The 22,616-nt window shown below is 33.7% G+C and overlaps 1 protein-coding gene across 1 annotated transcript in view; it reads right to left on the bottom strand.

The window, feature by feature from the left end:
* MYO16 (myosin XVI) overlaps positions 1-22,616 on the bottom strand; it is a 713,480-nt gene that overhangs the window by 547,762 nt on the left and 143,102 nt on the right. The window lies entirely within an intron of this gene.

Genomic DNA, 22,616 nt, shown 5'->3' with positions numbered 1-22,616 from the left:
GAAGAAGTGATACTAGGTTCTTTTCAGAAAATGCAAGATCTGTGGCAGATCCTACCATGCTGAAATGACTTTGTTTACCAGCAAAGTGGCCAGCTATGCTTCTGAGGCCAACCTAACTAACTTTAACTAAGTTTATCTATAGAAGATTGGAATTTTTGTTCAGGGTATCAAATTTAAAGCTGGAAAGGATAATAAATATCAAGGAAGTACAAATAAATATCATTAAGTTTTATTTTATCTTTGATGAGTTTATTATTTGATACAAATATTTCACCAGATAAGGAAACTGATGACTAGAGAAGTGATTTGCCTAGGGTCCTATGGCTAGTAAATGTAAGAACAAGGATTTAAATTAAGGTTTTGCTGACTCCATGTCCACCAATATAATCATTATGATGTCTAGAAATTTCTTGTTTTGTTGACAGCATCTAATAAAATTGTCAAATCACAGAGGGGTTGTAATTTGCAAGGACAAAGGGAAATCCTGCATTAAAAAAAAACCTAGAAACAGAATAAGTAATTCATTATCTAATATGATAAAAATAATAAATGCTATTATTATTATTATTATTGTTGTACTTTGTTAACTGCTCAATTTTACATTTCTTTGCAGATAAGTCTTAAATTCCAGAGCTTTCTAAGTAATTTACCTGATCTGGTTTTCAGGAGAACCACATCTACATTGACCCTGTGGCTTTCCCTTCCCCTACTACCCACCCTAACCTCCAAAAAAGCAGGGGAAAAGAACTTCATTGAGGCTTCTGCAGATTTTCACATTTTTAAAAAATATATGTTCTATACCTCCATGATCTTTTCTTTAGTCTCCACCTAATTCCAACAAATCTCTGTATACACTAATTGTCAAAATGTTGGTAAGAATGTCCCAAATACATTTTCCATTGTTGAAATAAGATAAAAATAATCATCTCTCCCAGTCAACTGAAAAATTTTTCTTAACACATTTTTCTATATAAGAATCCTCTCCCTCCCCATTATAACACTTTCTATAATGTATAAATGTATATCTTTATTGGAATTAATTAAAAAAAACTTTTATATACTCATTAACTAATAATATTAGCAACATAGCTTAATATTTAGACTGCTTACTGACATTGCATTTCCTAGTTTTCTACATCATCAAGGCTACAAAATCTCTCTGTACTGCTACAATCTTTATTCAAAACTATTTAAGGTTTTTTAAATAAGTTTTTAATATTTTAGTCTCAAGATGAGGTATAATATTGTGCCATCAAAGTATAGATTCTTTTTATTTTCTGAACTATGTTAAGGTTGGATCTTTTTTTTTTCAGTTTATTTTTTTTATTAAAGCTTTTTATTTACAAAACATATTTTAAAATAATTGTTCAACATTGACCCTTGCAAAATCTTGTGTTCCAAATTTTTCCCTCCTTTCCCCCATTCTCTCCCCTAGATAGTAGGTAATCTAATACATTTAAATATGTTAAAATATATGTTAAATATGCATACATGTTGACATGTCAACAATATGTATACATATTGTTAACATGTATGCATATGTTAATTTAACATATGTAAACATGTGTTAAATATGTATACATATTTATACAGCTATCTTGCTGCAGAGGAAAAATCTGATCAAGAAGGAAAAAAAACTGAGAAAGAAAACAAAATGCAAGCATAGAACAACAGAAACAGCAAAAATGCTATGTTGTGGCCCACACTCAGCTCCCACAATACTCTCTCTGGGTATAGATGGCTCTCTTCATCACAAGATTATTGGAATTGATATGAATATCTCATTGTTGGAAAGAACCATGTCCATCAGAATTGATCATCACATAATATTGTTGCTACCATGTACAATGATATCCTGATTCTGCTCATTTCACTTATTATCAGTTCATGTAAGTCTCCTCAGGCCTCTCTAAAATCATCTTGCTGATCATTTCTTATAGAACAATAACATTCCATAACATTCAAATATCATAACTTATTCAGCTCTTCTCCAACTGATGGAATCCACTCAGTTTCCTGTATCTTGCCACTACAAAAAGGACTGCTGAAAACATTTTTGTACATGTAGGTCCCTTTCCCTCTTTTAAGATCTCTCTGGGATGTTAGCCCAGTAATAAACACTGCTGGATCAAAGGGTATGCACAATTTGATAACTTTTTGAGCATAGTTCCAAATTGCTCTCCAGAATGTCTGGATCCATTCATAATTCCACCAACAATGTATTAGTGCCAAGTTTTCCCACATCCCCTCCAACATTCATCATTATCTTTTCTTGTCATATCAGCCAATCTGAGAGGTGTGTAGTGGTACTTCAGAGTTGTCTTAATTTGCATTTCTCTGATCAATAGGGATTTAGAGCACTTTTTCATATGACTAGAAATGGTTTTAATTTCTTCATCTGAAAATTTTTCCTATCCTTTGATCATCTATCAACTGGAGAATGGCTTGAATTCTTATAAATTTGAGTCAATTCTCTATATATTTTAGAAATGAGGCCTTTATCAGAACCCTTAATTGTAAAAATGTTTTCCCAATTTATAGCTTCCCTTCTAATCTTGTCTATATTAGTTTTGTTGGTGCAAAAGCTTTTCAATTTAATATAATCAAAATTATCTATTTGGTGTTCAATAATAAGTTCCAGTTCTTTAGTCACAAATTTGTAAGGGTAGATGATCAATAAGTTTATAGGATCGTAATTAGAAGAAATCTTCTTTAAGATCCCTGAAAACTTCTATTTTTTTATGTTTCAACTATTTTATTTTTTTCCACAATTAGAAAAAATGGAAAAGTCATTATTCTATTTCCCCTAGTTGATAACTGTTTAGCCCTCTTTTCTTTGAGTAGAGAAATGCTACTTTCTATTATTTAACAATAATTCAGCTGTTTAAAGGCCTTAATGCAGAGAAGAGATCATGTGGTTTTATTATTTCTATATGAATACAGTGGAACCAGTGTAAATATTTCACCCTGTATAAATACATGAAGGGTTTACAAAATTTTCTTTTTTTATTCTTAAGTATTTTAAGTGGACCTATATTCCAGCCAAAAAAGCTGGAAAAAAAGGAACAGTACATTTAATCAAAAATCATGTTCTATATTTATAGAAAAATAGAAACTATTTATTTGTTTAATAAATAAATAGAAGAAGAAACTAAAGAAACTAGAAACCAGAGAAACTAAGGAGTTGATCTCTGAGGCAAGTAGGCAGAAGCTTCTTATAGAGATCAGTTTAGTTCCATGGTCCCACCCTTTGGGGAGGTAGTCCAGTCTAAAATATCCAGTCAAGATATGCCAAACTCCTGAGACTCATCCTCTATGAAAGTCTTGAGCAGGCTCACTTTGCCATGCCTAAGGAATCCCAGTTATATCCCTAAGGCTAAATTTTCCCTATAAGTTATGGCTCATGATTTTGTAGCTGCCTTCCATTGGGTCAGGTGGCCATGGCACTATGCTTGATGCTGTACTTTTCCATTTCCTTCCTCTTCCCCATGTCACATGCTGGTCTTTCCTGGCCCCACTGCTCTTCTTAACCCCACTTCTCCTACTTATAGCTAACTAACTATTTATTCTTTGTCATTTTCCTTCTTTGCTTGAGTAAGACTGAGCTTTCAGGATTTGGCCTACCAGCTAGGGGCATGCCCCAGCCTCATGGATGCTCCCTTTCTACTGATTAATTATGAGTTCTGCAGAGGACTTTGTCTTTCATCAGCTCTCCCAATTCTATTTCCTATTTGCCATTCTCAGTATCTATTGAATCCTTTCATTTTGTCTGTATCCCTCTTCACTAATTAAATCTACCTTTCGCCAAGGAGAATGGCCAATGAACTCTTCCCATGACTGAACCCCAATTTTTGGTGCCTGCCATCATTTGATGACAAATACCACATCACAGATCACATCACATTTTACCAATGAAACCTGAAGAATATTGATGTTTATAGACAAACAGTTTTATTATCATGAATAAAATCAAATCAAAACTTAGGAGCATTTCATACTTCTGCAATCCTGTGTCTCAGAAATATTCCATTTCATAGAATTGCCAGATTCTCCTCCATGGTGGTAGGAGATGAAGTGGTTCTTTTCTGCCACATGACTAACGATTACACTTGTGTATTTTTCTTTCGTAACATCTCCAGGACCTTGTTACCTGGATTATTTATTCTATTTTTCTCAACATAATATTTCAAATCTTTTATAAGATTGTTATGATGAAATCATTTTGTAAACCTTAAAATTTTATGTAAACTTTCCTTATTATTAACTCAGTGTTACTCAAGCAAAGAAGGAAAATGACAAAGAATAAATATAACAAAGAAAAGAAATACATCATCATGGACTGATTTTCAGTTAGTAATAAGAAACCTTGTCATAAGACAAATGATTATTAATAACTAATTAGTTTAAATTAATTTAAATAATATAATTATTTAAATATATTCATAGTCCTTCCTTTTTCTAAAGTCCTTATTTTTAAAAGTTTAGTCTCTTGAAGGATATTGCTGATAATGAGATTTAACTAATTTTTTTGTTCAGGCCTCAACCCAAGAGGAATAGCTATTGTGTTTTCTTTCTTGGTTGGGGCATACATTCTTTCAATAGACTGTTTAGAGATAAGGGTGGTCTGGATATAGAGATAAGTCTTTCTTATCTCAAGGTGATATGATGTCAGTCATTCAGTCCTCTTTGAAGGACATATAAACTGTAAGCCCATCACAATGATTGCCTTTAATCTAAAAAAGAGATGGCTAAGTGATCATCTTTTCATTAATAATGTTCTGGCCTTATTAATAAAATTATTAAATTATCCAAAAACTGTCTGTTGAATGTTTATTTTGTATTTAATAGTATTATATTTTCCAATTACATGGGAAGATAATTTTCAACATTCATTTTTGTAAGATTTGAGTCCCCAATTTTTCTCCCTAGCTCCATTTCCCATAAATTTACAATCAGGTTAAATATATTCCCACATTAGTCAAGTTGTGAAAGAAGAATAAAAACAAAAGGAAAAAAGAAAAAAAAAACAAGAAAATAATAGAAGTTAAAATAGTATGCTTCTATCTGCATTCAGGGGATAGTATTTTTCCATCATGAGTCTTTTGGAATTGTTTTAGATCACTGTATTGCTGGATTAGTCTCTCATAGTTGATCACTGGACAGTGTTGCTATTATTCTTTACAATATTCTGCTGGTTTTGTTCATTTCACCCAGCATCAGTTTTTTATGAGTTCCATTTTTTTTCCAAAATATGACTGGTCATCACTTCTTATTAAACAGCAGTATTTCATTATTTTCATATCCTACAAGTTGTTGAGCTTTTCCCCAATGGCTGGGCATCCCCTTAATTTCCATTTTTTTTGTCACCACAAAAAGAGTTGCTAAAATAGTTTTATACATGTGGATCATTTTCCCTTTTTTTAATGACCTCTTTGAGATAAAGAACTAATAGTGTTGTATCAAAAAGTTTTACAGCCCTTTGAGCATAGTTTGAAATTGCTGTTTAGAATGGTTACATCAGGTTACAACACCACCCACAAGGCATTAGTGTCCTATTTTTCAAACACCTTTTCCAACATATTCAGTCTTCCTTTTCTGTCATATTAGGTATCTCAGTGTTGTTTTAATTTGAATTTCTCTAAATAAAGTGATTTAGAGCATTATTATATGACTATAGATAATTTAAATTTCTGCATCTGAAAACTGTTCATATCTTTTGACCATTTATCAATTGGGGAATGACTTGTAGTCTTATAAATTTGAGTAAGTTTTATTTTTTGAAAATGAGTTCTTTATCAGAAAGACAGTCTGTAACAATTATTTTCAAGCTTTCTTGTTTTCCTTATAATCTTAGATGCATTGGTTTTTTGTGCAAAATCTTTTTAATTTAATGTAGTCAAAATTATCCATTTTGTGTTTCATAAAGTTCTCTATTTTTCCTTTGGCCATAAATTCTTCTCTGGCCATAGATTCTTTTCTTTTCCATAGATAAACAAACTATTCCCTTATTCTTCTAATTTGCTCATAGTATTATGCTCATAATATTATTCTCTATGTTTCAGTCATATACCCATTTAGAAGTTCTCTTAGCATAGGATATGAGATGTTGCTCTATGGCTGATTTCAGCCATACCATTTTCCATTTTTCCCAGGAGTTTTGGTCAAAAAGTGAGTTCATAATAAACTGGGACAATGTTTTTACAGGCAAAGGTTCTGATAAAGGCCTCATTTCCAAAATAGCCATTGATAAATTGATAAATGGTCAAAAGATATGAACAGACAATTCTTAGATGAAGAAATTGAAACTATTTCTAGCCATATGAAAAGATGCTTCAAGTCATTATTATTCAGAGGAATCCGAATTAAAACAACTCTGAGATACCACTACACATCTGTCAGATTGGCTAGAATAACAGGGAAAGATAATGTGGAATGTTGGAGGGGATGTGGGAAAACTGGGACACTGATACATTGTTGGTGGGGTTGTGAACACATTCAGCCACTCTAGAGAGCAATTTGGAACTATGCTCAAAAGGTTATCAAACTATACATACCCTTTGATCCAGCAGTGTTATTACTGGGCTTATATCCCAAAGAGATCTTAAAGAAGGGAAAGGGACCTGCATGTGCAAAAATGTTTGTGGCAGCCCTCTTTGTAGTGGCCAGAAACTGGAAACTGAGTGAATGCCCATCAATTGGAGAATGGCTGAATAAATTGTGGTATATGAATGTTATGGAATATTATTATTCTGTAAGAAATGACCAGCAGGATGATTTCAGAAAGACCTGGAGAGACTCACATGAACTGATGCTGAGTGAAATGAGCAGGACCAGGAGATGATTATATACTTCAACAATTGTGTAACAGTTGGTTTTTATCAAGAAACTAAAATTAATCAACATTTTACATTAATAATTAGTACCTCTTCAATTTAGTCCCACAAGTGATCACTGAGAAGTACTAAATAATTTGTAGACTTAACAGGTATTGTATACTGTTGTTTAAATGGGACAAGACTCCCTGTTTCCAATATAGTTTAAATGATGTTTCCAGGATATGGAAAATGGAACTTAACTATTGCTACCTTTGAAGGACAATGTTATTTATTTCTGTTCTAAGTGAATTGAGCCAATATTATATATTTCATGAAAATTGCAAATATTTTCCATTTGAATTGGTTATTATTGTATCTAATATTAGTAGATAATTAGTTTGTAGAGAAATAGATCAATTTTTCCATTTCTCCCTGTGGCTCACCTTTCTGAAGTTTATTGTTTGTGCTCACTTCCATCTTATTCTACTTTCTAAGACCATCAATTTTCATTCCTTAAAATTTTGTCCCAATATTTGACCCACTCAAAGTACACAGTCACCTACCCTTGAGTCCTTTGGCTTTTTGTCCAATTACTGCTCATCCCTTTCCAAACTCCAGCTCTTGAATATGCCCACTTCTTTCCTTCTTAGAACTGAATGTAATGGAGAAGATCAGACAACTGTGCTGACTATTCATTTAAAAAAATTCTTGTCAGATGTATTCTGCTCCTCCTACTACTCCTTGATTCTTTCTCTTCTCTCTTTAAGTCATCTAAGCTATCTTTATTCCTTGCTTCTCAACAGAAAATTAATTCATGATTCCCTAGTGGAAAATAATACCTACCATTTATGCAATTTTTATACATGTCACTGTGTTAAGCTGCTTTACAAATGTCATTTCAGTTGAAGTAATGTCACAATCTCTTTTTATCACCTATTTTTACACTTCAAATTACTTAAACAACACCAAGTACCCTTTTGTCACACCCCCTTCTTTTGCTCTAGGCTAAAGAGTAAGACTTTCTTTCTAATGGCAAAAGCTCTATTTCTGCCCACTTTTCATCTCTACTTTACTCTTTCTGTTTCTCCTTGGAGTTGCCTCTTGGATTATGATCATTCCCACTTTCTTAGCTAATATTCACTATCATGATTTTCACTGGTTGCTTCTTTGAAAATATGCCCATATCTCCCCTAATCTTAAAAACAAAACCAAAATACTTCTTTTAATCTTACAGTGCCCCCAAGCTATTCTTCTTGCTTCTATTTCAGAATCATATTTCTTTAATAGAAAAAAGCAGACTCTATAATGCTTTGTTCTCAGTTTTCTCTCACCTACCATTCCTCAATGCCTTGGATTCTGGGTTCCTACTTCATCATTCAAATGAAACAGTTTTATACAAGATAAGTGATATTCTCTTAATTGAGAATTTCGATGACATTTTTCTTAGTTATTAATTTTGGGCTTTCTACTAAAGCATATAGTTTGGTTGAAATCATTTTCATCCTAAATGTTCTCTCCACCCTTGGTTGTCATGATATCATTCTGCCCTTTATTTTCTTCCCATCTACATAGCCATTCTTTTGTTGTTTGTTTGAAAAATAATCATTATTGTCCCACTTTCTGTTTATTCCATGATGCTGTCCTAGGACCTATTCTCTCTCTTCATGACCTTATGAGTTCAAGTTCTTGTGTTTACCTTCCTGAACTTCAATCCCATATCAGCAATTACCTATTGATCATCTTCAAATTATGTTTTCTGTAGGTATTTCAAAATGATTATTTTTCTATCTGAATTTATTAGGGTTTTTTTTTCACCCAAATCCTCTTCTTAACTTATTAATTCTGAGAACAATACCATCCTTTTAGTTACCAAAATTCATCACCTCAGGATTACCATCAACCCTTTCTTCCACACATATTCATTACCAAGTCTTGTTGATTTTTCTTCCATAATATCTTTCTTTTCTATTAATCATTCTCCTTACATGTGGTCACTATCCAGGTCCAGCCCTCATCACTCTTCACTTATACCAACCAATAGAGCAAGCAAGTATACTTATGTTGTATCACTGTTCTATACATCAGAGATAAAGGCACAAAAATGAAAAGTGTTCTTCTCTGAGTAAGCTTATAGAAGAAAAATTTTGCATGTTTGTATGAGAAAAAACACAAGGCAGGAATATCAACAAGGATACTATTGCTATAGTCTAAATGAGGGATGATGAGGGCTTGAGTTGTGTGGAATGAGAGATCAAGGATTAGTTTGAAGTTGCCGAACTACAGAACTGAAAGCATGTTGATGCTGTCATTAAAAAAAAAAAAAAAAAAAAAAAAAAAAAAAAAAAGGACCAGTGAAGGAATTCAGGTAGAAAGGTAATGTTGGCTCTTTTTGAATAAGTGTGTACATATAGATGTAGATATTGATATGTATATGTTTATATATACACATATATAAATATACACATACATAGGTATGTATACACACATATGAGTATATGTAGATGAACAATATGCCTATAAGGGAACTGCTTCAAAATGTCCAATAGATTGTTGGTAATGGGGCACTACCATTACCAATGGTAATGGTAATGGGGGGTAATGGGGCAGTTTTATTTCATTTTTATTATATTTATATTTTATATACTTACAGGTGTATTTGGTAACATATTCTACAAACCAGATTCATACACTACTTGCCCATGGTTAGCTATACAGCTATATAGCTGAATCATCATTCATATCATCTGATAGTTTCAATGCCAAGTAACTGATGATATAGTGTAGAGAGAGCACTGGAATATATGCCTGAGAGAGAAGTGGGATGAAGTGTTGGCTCTTTGTGATATTGGTAAAGTTACTTCTTTTATCTAAGGGCTCATTTCCCACATTTATACAAATGAGAAGTTTGTACTCAATGACATATAAGTTCTATTACATATATAATCAGCTATAAATCCATGCATTGTCTTAGTGGTTGTTACTATTCAGTCATTTAGTATTCTCTGATTTTTTGTGACACTGTGAACTATATTGTGCTTGGGTTTTTCTTGGCAAGAATACTGGAGTGTTTTGCCATTTTCTTCTCCAGTACTGCCCTGGTTACCTTATGGCAACTAACAAAATGTATATGTCCACAGGTTAACTGAGATGAGGCTATTTGCTACTTTATTAAAGGCCCTAAACTCTTATGGTTTTAAAGGGTCTGTTCAATTAAAAATACATTTATTGAGCATCTAACTTATCATTCACATGCTCTGGTGAACATCCAACATTTTCATTGTGAGTATTCTCTTAAATTATGGTTGCCACCCATAAATGCTTATCTCTACTTTACACTTCTTATCTATCTATATCCTCCCATAAGGTTATCATAGGAGAACCTCTAATTAGCTAGGGCCATTTCTTACTTTCTCTTTATACCATGGGGATGTTGATAAAACACATATGATCCATAATTATTGGTTTTTTCTTGATTTTATCACTAGAAAAAAAATTTTCTTTTTAAATCATTCATTTCTTGATGAAATCCTTTATATCAGGGCTTCTTAAACCTTTTTCTACTTACAACCCATTTTTGCCTGAGACATGTTTATGTGACCCCAGGTATATAGATATATAAAATAGGTATACAATCAAACATTTACTAATAATAAATCATAATTTCATCACTCCTACATTTAATTACATGACCTCATATAGGGACATAACCCATAGTTTAAGAAGCCTTGCTAAATGGTTTTAAATACAAATAGAAATAAGCTATTTCTGTACAATAGTGTCTGTTCAAATGTCTGTACAAAAGATGTCTGTGGTTGTTTAGCTATTTTTTCAGTCATTTCTTACTCTTTGGGACTTCACTTGCGATTTTTTCCCTCATCCTGATCACCTGAGGGTCTGCCCCTCCCTGATTTATTTATTTATTTAAAATATGGATGTCATTATTGCATTGCTTTGTTTTTTTTTTTTTTTGTTTTGTTTTGTTTTGTTTTTTTTTATGGTGACATTCCTTAGATAGAAGTCAAAGGGAAGTTTGAAGCTTTTTTTCTTCCCTCTTCTTTCCTTCTTCCCTTTACTCCTTCATTCCTCCCTTCTTACATTCCTCCCTCCTTTCCTCCCTGCTTTTCGTTATGTACCACCTCCTTCATGTCATAAATGAAAGCAAAAAAGGAAGAAAGAGAGAGATAGAGAAACACACAGAAAAAAGAACAAGAAGAAGTAGAAAAAAGAAAAGAAAGAAAAGAAAAAAATTAAAATGAAAGAAAAGAAGAATGAAAGGAAGAGAATAAGAAGAAATAAAACTCCCAAGACCAGAACATTGTTATTGATGTACTGAATAGTATGGCAATTTTTTTTTTTTTTTGTAAAAATATCTTTCTTTTCTCTATTCAGTCTTTTGCTCTAGACAGACATTTATATACATGTCAACTCCTAGGATAAATTGCAAGGCAGTTAGAAATGGATACATGGCATACATAATAAATGAAGCCTACAAAGACTAAACAGTAGGTAAACCATATGTTAGTTACCTAAATTTACATGGCAAGGATACATTTTTTTAAATAAAGCTTGTTGTTTTCAAAACATATGCATAGATAGTTTTTAACATAGATAATTTTAATTCTAAATTTTTTTGTTCTTCCCTTTTCCTTACCCTTTCCCCTAGATGGTAAATAATCTAGCATATGTTAAACATGTGCAATTATTCCATACATATTTCTACAATTATCATGCTACACAGGAAAAATAAGACCAAAAAGGAAAAAAAATGAGAAAAAAAAAACAAAATGCAAGCAAACAACAAAAAAAGGTGAAAATACTATGTTGTGATCCACACTCAGTTCCCATAGTCCTCTCTCTGGGTGCATCTCCATCACAAGACTATTTGAACTAGCCTGAATCATCTCATAGTTGAAAAGAACCACATTCATCATAATTGATAATATAATCTTATCTCTGTTCAATGTTCTCTTGGTTCTATTTACTTCACTTAGCATCAATTCATGTAAATCTGTCCAGGTCTTTTTGAAATCATTCTGCTGATTGTTTCTTACAGAACAATAATATTCCATAACTTTCATATACCATCAGATACCCTCTTAAAATTGTAATGTTAAATATTTTGCTTTCTTTTCCTTAGTGGTAATGATTTCATTTAATGTAAAAGAAAATAATAAAAAGAAGCATACTTAAATGATGTAATGCCTTATAATGTCCCAAATCCTGAGATTTTTAAGGTCCTAAAAGTGGCAAGATTATAAATTCCAATATAGGGAAAGCACTTATGACTAATAAGGTCTATCAAGATGTTGGCTTATTTTTTCCTATCAGAGCAAGATCAACTGAGAGTCTGAATATCAAATAGTCATCAATCACCCAGTAGTTTTCTTATTCCTCTAACTTTAATCAGTGTCATAATGAAAGTCCCTGGACAGCTGTCCTTTCTCCAAAATTCATAGTCCTACTAGATCCAAATAAGAACTCTTTAAAACCCTTCTAAACTGGTTTGGAAGAGGATGCTCCATTTCCTCTAGGGCTCTAAAAGGAGTAAATCACATTCTATCTGGGTCTTTAGTGAACCTGATGTGTTTTCCCATCTATCTGACTGTCTTTCATATTATAACCATATCCCATCAATCAAGTTGGTTTGCTTTACTTTCTTGTTGTGATTCCTTATTTTCTAGTAGGGGATCTTAGCATTCCTAACATTCCTAAATCTGTGTGAGGGTCACTTTCCCTAAAAGATTTAAGAATTCACTTCCCTTTAAATGTTAATAAAAGATAATCCTACAAATGACTCTTGTAATTTTTCAAAGATTCAAACAGGAATATTCCCTCTGAAAATCACAACTTTTTTGCAAATATGTACTGAGTTTCTTACTTGGGAGGAACAGATGATTTGTTCATCTACTACTTACAACATTTTTTTTTTTGGCTTTTAATTTTGCTAATCAACCCAAAATTGTAGCATGGAGTTCCTATTCTTTCTCAAACACAAACAAGTGGGAACAAAGAGATTCACAAGAGTTTATGGCATCATTCAGCACAAGCTCTAGAGGGTTCTGAAAATGCTAAAATAAATAGGGCAGAAAACAGCAGACAGATTTTATAGTATGCCAACAAAGCTTTAAGTGTCCTTGGAAGATGAAACACAGAATCAGTGGGGAGTAGGGGGTGGGTGAACTAACCCAGAAGCTTATTCCAAATAACTAAAAGCATTCAAGAATATTTTGCATTAAATTTTCTTTTTTTAAATTGCAACTTTACCATCAGCAACAACATATAAACATCTCAATATTAAAAGAAAAACAAAATATCAAACAAGAGCTTTGTCTAAGAAACGAAACTTCCACTACATTTATTTACCTAGTTACATATTTTATTTTCACAATGCCTATCATGTTGAATATGGTTATTTTGCCCCCCAAAAAAGTTATACATGGTCAGCAGAAAGTAATACCCAAGAATTTTGAGCTCCTTAAATCTCCACTTAATGAAATTTGCATACAAGTATTTTACACACTCCCTCAGTTTCCTCTTTGAAGCATTTCTCTATTAGAATGTCAACTTAAGGATGGGGATAGTCAATCTTTTTTGCTTAAACTTATATTCCCACATTTAAGCACTATCTGGTATCCATCTAGGTCTTAAGAGATGTTTTTCTCTATTTTAATCATTAGCCAGTGATTTTCCTCCCTCCTCACAAAGTTCAACTAGTTTCCTGGAACATAACTCCTATTACTAAAAATTTATTGACATTATAAGATTTAGAACATAGAGATATCTCTTATTAATTATTAGCATACTTCATTAGTATATTCCATTTGGAGATATAGGGAATGGAAGTGACACCGCTGACTACTGTGACACTTGCCCAAAGGGCTGGTAAATATTAAGTACAAAACCATAATTCCTTTTTCTCAATGAATTCCTTCCCCTGCCCTTATTAAATTACTCATCAACAGCTCAGATATCTAGCAAAGGAGAGCCAGATATAAACCTTACTGAATATGTGGATTACAGAATAAGACTAAAAAGCTAAATATAGAGCCACAGGGTTCCTTGTGGTTGGGTTTAGACCCTTCTGATATTTCCAAGCCATTGGAGAGGGCATATGTGTATTGGAACCAGGCACTATTGGCTAGTTATGGATAAGAGGTATGGAGAAAGAATAAGCCTGGCTTTTGGCACACTGCTTTCTCTCTTTTGTACTTGAGTCAGTCACAAGCAATGTTGCTGTGATTCCATCTGCCTGCCCTCATTAGAGTTATAGGCACTGGAACAGGCACCTTATGTATTTCAAGGGGAGTACCCTTCTGCTCCCTTTGCCTGGTGGCTATTAACAATTGACTGAGGAGCGAAGAATAAAGAATGTATAACTTTTTAGCTTTTTCTCATAGTTTGTATAAATATAGTATAATATAGTATAAATGACAGAAGTTTCAAGATATATGTTTTATTTTCTAGAGATAAAAATTATGCATAAGGATGATTTTTGTATTAATTTTTCAGTAGTAAATTATATTGTAACTAAATAGATGTGTAAGAATAGTAAAAAAAAAAAAAAAAAAAAAAAAAAAAAAGGTGGATGATCTGTATTTGGAGACCTAAATATAAATCTCAGTTTACTGTCAGTACATCTTGATGTAGATGTCTCACCTAATACTTCAAACTAATTATGTCAATAATGGAGCTCTTCAATTTCCCCCTAAAGATATTCCTCTTATCTACTTTACCTTTTCCATCAATAAGAGCACCATTCACTAGTGCCTTTACTTTCAAAATTTTGGAGATATCTTTAACTCTTGTCTATCCTGTGTTATTTAGATAAATTCAGCTGCTAAATCTATTCAAGAATCTCATTCAAAAAGGAGATAATAGTTGAGGGTCACTTGATATTTGATACAAAACTTATAATTAAGTGTCTGAATCAGAGGATTATAGATTTAAAGTTGGAAGGAGCCTCAAAGACTACCCAGAGTCCCACATGATCATTTTATTGATGATGAAACTGAGGTCTACAGAAGTAAAGAGAAATAAGCATGAGAGGCAGGATTTGAAACTAGGTCTTTCAACTTTGGAATTTCTTTCCATTGTATTATATTTCTTTATTAATATCTCATACATCTGCCTTAATCTTTTTTATTGTGACTTTAACCATAATATAGGGAGATATTTACTCTAGTCAATCAATAAATATTTATTAAGGATCTGCTATGTGCTAGGTATTCTGCCCCCCCCAAAAAAAAAACAATGATAACAAGAACAACAAAAAGCAGGCAAAAGATAATCTCTATTGTCATTGAGCTCATGTTAGATCTCTTATATATATTTCCGAAACATAGCATGTTGTTATAAAAGAAAAAGTATTGGACATGAAGTCATCAGAAATCAGACTTTGAAACATATTACTGATAGTTTAATTTGTGATTAAGTGCCAGTCACTAAATCTCTCTAAGCCTGTTTACTAATCAATAAAATGGAAATGTAATAAGTATAGTACTTAACAAAATTATGTAAGCTCATAAAAGACTTGGTAAACCTTAAAATCCTATATTGTAGTAATGTCATTTGTTAGTATTCTATAATAATTTCTTATATGTAATTATGGTTGTGCCCCTCTTTTTTTCAAAAATTATTTTCCATGCCTCTGAAGTGTTTATACTAGTGGTGTCAGATTCACATAGGAAAGGATTTTTACAGGCATAATGACTCAGAAAATAACAAATTAATACTATCTAGATTTTATTGTATTTTTATTTATAATGCACTACTCTTTATACAATTAAATTATACAAAGGAACAATTAAATTGTACAATTAAATTCAATGCAATTCTGTTCAATTAAATTAAAAATTTATTAAGATACTATGCTACACTCTTGGAAAACAAATAGAACCAATGTGTCAAATCAACTTTAAATAAATGGAGTTCAATCTCAAAGGCTTATTAAAAATTAAATCTCAGCATTCTTTTGTATTGTAACATCAATATGTCAATATGAAATTGAGGTCTTTCCTAGGTCATTGGAGTAAACTCAACTGCCACTAACCAATGAAACTAATTAGCATTTTGAAGAAAAACATTTATTTTAAAAACAAATAAGCCAATAAATGGTTCTTTTACAATTCCATTGGAAAAGGGGGAAAATATGCTATCAGTATGAAAGTCTCTGGAATGCCTTTCTTTTCTTTTCTTGCTTATATTTCATTTTTCAACTCTTTACCCAGACAATGTTGCCGAGCATGTTCTGTTATTGATCTTTGGTTTGTGGCAATAAATGAGAGAGTGAAATAGGAGAAATTGTGTAGTGGGGTGGACGTTGAATGAAAAATCAACAAAAGAAAGTAAATTAGATAGATTATAGAAGGTGGTGTCAATTGCAGGTATGACACTTTTGTCTTTGGAACATCTCCAAATCGCCTAAAATGGAAACAAGCTTCTGGTGATTTGTCTGGGCATGTCCAAATCTCCTAAATGTCCGAAATTCTGTATTCCCCTTCCACATGAATTTGGATTTGATTGGCTACTTCAGAATGATTTTCATTCATTCTTATATTCATTCCTTTATTCATTCTTTCATCCATTCATACATCTCTTTTCACAGCTATAATAATTATTAATCAATTTGCAGATGACATAAAGTTGAGAGGGAAAGCAAAAAGTTGTATTTTAGAAGTAAGATTCAAAATAATTTTCAATACAGTGAAATGATGTAATTCTGAGGTACCACCTCACATATCAGATTGGCTGAGATGGCAGGAAAAGGTAATGATGAATGTTAGAGGAGATGTGTTCTGATAAGGAGAGGAAAAATTAAGGAGATGATATGTCATCAACAAAAAATTATTAAGTATTTACTAAATGTCTGGCAATGGGCCAAAACAGTCTCTGCCCTTAAGGAACTCACAATTTGATGGGGACACAGCATGCAAATAATTATGTGCACAAAATATATATAATGCATAAACTGGAGACTATCTTTAAAGGAAGACATTAATTTTTAGGTGGACCAGGGAAAGCTTCTTACAGAAATTAAGAAGATGAGGGAAAGAATTCCACATATTGGATACAACCATTGAAAGGACATTGAATTGAGAGGACAAGAACTTTTAAGGCAGGGATAACAGCCAAAAGCTATTTCAATAGTACAAGCATGAAGTAATAAAAGCCTTCACCAGCTGGTGGTGGGGTAACCAGATAGAAGGAAGGGTAGGTATAAAAATGTTATGGAGGATTAATAAGCAAGGATTGATATACTGCATGGAGAAGAGAGAGAACTGAGAAGTCAACGATGACCCTTAGGTTGAGAGTCTGGGCAAGTGGGAGAAGGATGGTATCATCCACAGAAATAGGGAAGTTAAGGAATTGGAAAGGCTTAAGAGATAAAATATGAATTCTGTTTTAGACATATTAAGTTTAAGATGCAACATCCAGTTAAATATGTCCAATAAATAGTTGGAAATGTGAGGCTAAAGGTCAAGAAAGGTTTGGGCTTTGTACATAGAGCCAAGAATCAGCTGCATGTAGATGATATATGATCCTATGAAAACTGAAGAAATAATAAAGCAAAATATAAGACAGTATGGGGAAGCATTTGAAAGATGTGAGATGAAAGAAGGTGAAAATTATATATTTAGCAATGAATACAAATCACTAGTAGCAATAATAACACCACCTTTGCCTTCTGTGCATTCAACTATCTCCTTTTTTCTTTTTTCTCAACAAAAGAAGAAATTAGAGTTATCAAAACTTAAAGTTGCAAATAAATGTTAGTTCTTGCTAGTATTATCATCATCTTAGCTTTTCATGATGACTATAACTAGATCTGTTTTTTTAAAGCTGTGATCTCAAACTTAAATAGAAATAGATTTATTTAAGGTACTTATTGAATCAGAAGACATTAAATTGATATTGTCTATACTGTACTATACTTTATTAAACATTTACCAATTACATTTTTAATATGGTTCAGGCTCTATTTACTTGGGGTCATAAGCTTACAGCTTTGTCAGAGCATTTAATTTTCTTGTATACAACTCATTTTTTTCTACACATGCATAAAATAGTTTTATATGTTACACAGACCATTACTGAAACTATGAATTAAAGACAGAAATATAATATCACCTGCAGCTCATGTACAACTGACCAATACATATAAGGTATCACATAGGTATATATTGTTATTTATTGAGTCTCAAAAGGCTCACCTGATTCAAAATATCTTCCCATGATCCTCTCTAATATTACTATGTTTATAATTATTCCTTGTGATTATGATAAATCTCTAGCTGGTACCTGTTAAAATGTGAATGTAGTTAAAAGATAGCACATTATTAGAACCTTTCGTCTACCAAATTAGAACCAGACACATCTGCCATATTAACAAAATGGAATCTGGGAAATCAATAACCTTAAAGAAATAGGACTATTAAAAGTAGTTTTGTTGTTATTATGATTATTATTTTGTTGGGGAATATGAGTAGGAAAAATAATATCTGTAGTGCAGGTTCCTCCTGGAAATAAGTGGAAAGGTGTAAAACAGAATCTAAGTTTTAAAAAAAGATAATGTATATATATTTGGGAGCGAGCTTAGCAAATTACTCTTATTTAAAAAAAAATGTTTCCTCTGGAAAGGCTCTACCTAAAAATTATCTGATTATCTGAATAATTATGTGGCTTATTGGGAAAGGTATCATGCACTACTTGGGTATAAAGAAAGATCTCTGCCCAAATCCTACTTCATATATTTACTGGAAACTGACACGAGCTCAGCCAATCAATCTTTTTTTTTTTTAATTAAAAAAAAAAAAACCAACTTCCAAGGATAGAGTCAAGGTAGTGGAATAAAGTCAGAAAGCTGCTTGAAAAGTTTCCCTTGAAAACCACATGGAACCAAACCTATGAACAAAGTCTAATGGAATAAAATCACTCTCCAATTCAAGATAGACTGAAAAAAACTTCAAGAAAGAAAAAACTTATAGGGTGAAAAGGGTGTTCACCCCAGTCCAGATAGATTTCGGGAAAGTCAATAATAGTGTCTTAATCACAACAAATCAGCAACTAAGATCCTCAATACTGTCTGAGACCTAGGGTTCAGTAGAGGAGCAAATCAGTGGGACAGTTTCCAGTTCTAGTTCAGAAGGCAAACTTTGGGATACTAGGCTGTTTCCTTAAAAGAGAAAGCAAAGCTACTTCAAGCAAACACAAGGGACTCCTCAGCTCAAAGTCAATGTTCAGAGCTGCATAGGAAGTTTGGAATTGTGTCCCCTTTACTCAGGAGCAGAGCTCAAACATAAAAGTAAAAAAAAAAAAAAAAAAAAAAGGAAATATTAAAAGAAAAGGGAAGAAAATGAGCAAGAAACAAGAAAAGAACTTTGACATAGAAAGTACTTTGGTGACAGAGCAGACCAAAACACAAACTCAAAGACATGATGTCCACAGAGGAAATCTCAAAGCATGATATAAATTGGTCTCAAGCACAAAGAGTCTTCTTAGAAGTCCTCATAAAATATTTTAAAAGGCAAACAAGAGAGGTAGAAGAAAAAATGAGAAAGGAAATGAGAGGTATGCGTGAGAAGGTCAACAGCTTGAAAAAGGAAGGGAAAAAAATTGTCTGAAGAAAAAAATTCTACTTAAACAGTAGAATTAAACAAATGAAAAAATATACAAAGAAACTCACACATTAAAAACTAGAATGGGAGCAAATTGAAACTAATGCCTCTATGAGACAGCAAACATACTAAAAAGAATGAAAAAAAAATGAAAGAAAATATGAAATACCTCATTGGAAAAACAGCCAGCCTGGAAGAAGAGTTCCAGAAGAAACAATTTAAAAATTATTGGATTGTAAGGGTCTGAAAAGGAATCTCACATAGTGCAACAAGGAAGTAAAAATCTGGATAAATATCACCAAATTGCATTTCAGGAGTGTATATCAGGAAGCCTGATGCTACTACTTCTCTTAGGTGATAGATCATATATTATCTACCTATATTAGTGACTGGGACATTAGCTACACATTCCCCAGTTTCCCAAATCAGTATATGGATAGACACTGTTTTGTAAGCACTTTCAGGGAGTAAAACAGTCAAGCTGACTGTGTGAAGGCAAGGGATCTATAGGCTGGACAAAGACAGGTTTCAGCTCTCCAGGGGATATCTCAGTAGTCCCAGCAGCATACAGCTCTATTCTCCCTAAATGCAATTCCCTTCATCAACAGGATTTGCTTAAAGACTCTCTGGGTGTAATAGTTGCCATCAAGCCCCAAGTGTTTTTTGCCTAGGGCCCTGGAGCCAAGACCTACTTCTTGCAACGAGGACATAGGGGGTGGGCAAAACTGCTTCATATGGGATGTTGATGACATCACTGCCCCTCCCACTTCTCCTCCTCTTCCCTTGCCCAGGAAGGTGAAGTTGAGGGAGGAGAGTCAGGATTTGGGGAATACTCTAAGGGTGCATGCTCTGCTGGAGGCAGAACTGAAATGAAAACCAAGCTTTGAATGTGAAAAGCTCTAAACCCCTTCTCCTCAGCAAGGTACTTAACACACTTAATTCTTTTCTCTACCAAATGGCTATGCCCAGCAGATCTCTTAGAGCAGTAGCAAGCTATATAAATCAGTAAAATGCTATAAAAAAAAAGAAAGAAAAAGACTTCTTTAGCTCTTCCCCAGGTGCTGTACTCTCCAGGGCTACAGGGACCAACTCTCTGATTGCTTTTCTCCTCATACTTTCTTGTCTGGCTGCTCAACTTAAAATCCTTCCTCCTTTTAAAACTTGTGGGATTTCTTAAAGCCAATTTTAACCCATTGTATTCAGTCAGTTGTTCTCCCACTAACTTCCACCTCTCTGGCTCTAATCTCACTTCCCTTTGTTCTAATTTCTGTAAAGTAACTTTTTGTTTCTTCTCTTCCTCAACCTGTAGCTGAGCTCTTACACTTTTTGTTCTAACTTTGTAAAGTAACTTTTTGTTTCTTCTCTAACTGAAATTGTAACTCTTGTACTTTTTCTTGTAACTATTGTAATCTTTTGATTTTTCTCTTCCTCAGCCTGTAGGCAGAGTTCTTATACTTTTTGTTCTAACTGCTATAGAGTACCTTTTCATTTCTTCTGTTCCTCCTGATTTTTTTCTTGCTGAGCTGTGCTCAATGGACATGGGAATAGACACCTTGGAGCCCGGGAGTAAGCCCCCTGCTCCTCATCAGAAATGTCTCCACTAGAGAATCACCTGTCTGGCTCTCTAATTTATACAGTTAATCTGTGTTTGCATAGCTGCATTATCAGGCATGATCACAGGTAAATTTAGGCCCAGATCCATTACACTTCCCTGCCTTCTCATCTCTCAACAAGGCTGTTGAACTTTCCCTTGCAGGGTCTGACAATGCTGAAAGTGCTGCCCTCATGTTGGACTGAAGTTGTAACCTTCCCCTCAGAGGTTACTGATTGTCAGTCTTGCCTAATCCCAAACCTTCAGAGACCCCTGGCCATGGCCTCCTCAATCAGTGGTTCTTTATTGCTTACCTAATTCTAGGTCTTCAGAGATCTCTGGCTGCTGCCTCAGCTAGCTGTGGTTCTTATGTTCAACAGAGCACCTGGACACAGTAGCTTGTGAGTAAAGACTTTATTCCACAAGATCACATCCTGCACTACTTGCACTACTCCTGCACTCCTCACATTCCTGTATTCCCTGGTTCCTACTACTTATATTGGGTCTATGAAATCACATGCACAGCCAATAAGAGAAGGGGATGTCTCCTGATGATGATGCATTCTCAATGCAGCCAGAATTTCTGCTCATAAGGCAGTCCCTATTAGCTGCAGAGATCACATCTGGGTGCCTCAGGCATCAAAGCTTTTTGATTTCCTTATTGCACTATGCAAGGTTCCTCTTTGGACCTTCATTGTACTATCTGAAAGCTATGACCAAAAAAAGAGCCTAGATAGCAGTTTTCAAGAGACCATCAAGGAAAACTGCCCCAATATTCTAGATACAGAGGTGGAAATAGTCATTGAAAGAATCCATCGATCACCTTCAGAAAGAGATCCTATAAGGAAAATCCCAACAAACATTGTTGCAAAATTCCTGAACTACAATCTCATGGGGAAAAAATAATATGGCAAGACATCAGACACAAACAATTCAAATATCAAGGAGCAACAGTCAGGATTACCCAGGATCTGGTAGCTTCTACAAAAAGAATCGAAGCATCTGGAATTCCAAATTCTGGAAGGCAAAGGACCAGGGGTTACAACCAAGAATTAACTACCCAGACAGACTGAGCATCACCATTTTTCAGGGGAGAAGATGGATCTTCAATGAAGTAAGAGATTTTCAATCATTTCTATTGACAAAACCAGAACTAAAGAGAAAATTTAATCTTCAAGCACAGGACTCAAGACAAGGATAGGAAGGTAAATGGGGAAAAAGATATTATTTAAAGGTTAAACTGTTTACATTCCTAGATGGGGAAACAATATCTGTAACTCTTGAGAACAATATTTCTTACTAGGGCAGATAGAGGGGGGGTATCACATAGACCAGGGGTCCTCAAACTATGGCCCGCAGGCCAGATGCGGCCCATTGAGGATGTATATGTGGCCCACCAGGTTATGGCAAAATCAGACCGGAAGTGCATTCAACCTAAATTCATGTTAGCAACATACACTTCCGGAATTGGGCTGAGGCGGTGGAGACAGAGTGTGAGGTGATACCAAGGTGAGGGGAGTTCCCAGGCCAGGGTGCGTGGTGTGGGGAAGGGAGAGAGATGCAGAAGATGGAGAACTGACAGCCTGTGGCCTTGTA

This window comes from Sarcophilus harrisii, chromosome 3 (assembly GCF_902635505.1).
Source record: "Sarcophilus harrisii chromosome 3, mSarHar1.11, whole genome shotgun sequence".
Lineage (NCBI taxonomy): Eukaryota > Metazoa > Chordata > Mammalia > Dasyuromorphia > Dasyuridae > Sarcophilus > Sarcophilus harrisii.
The sequence above is the reverse complement of the archived record's forward strand: the minus strand, read 5'-3'. Positions and strand labels throughout refer to the sequence as shown.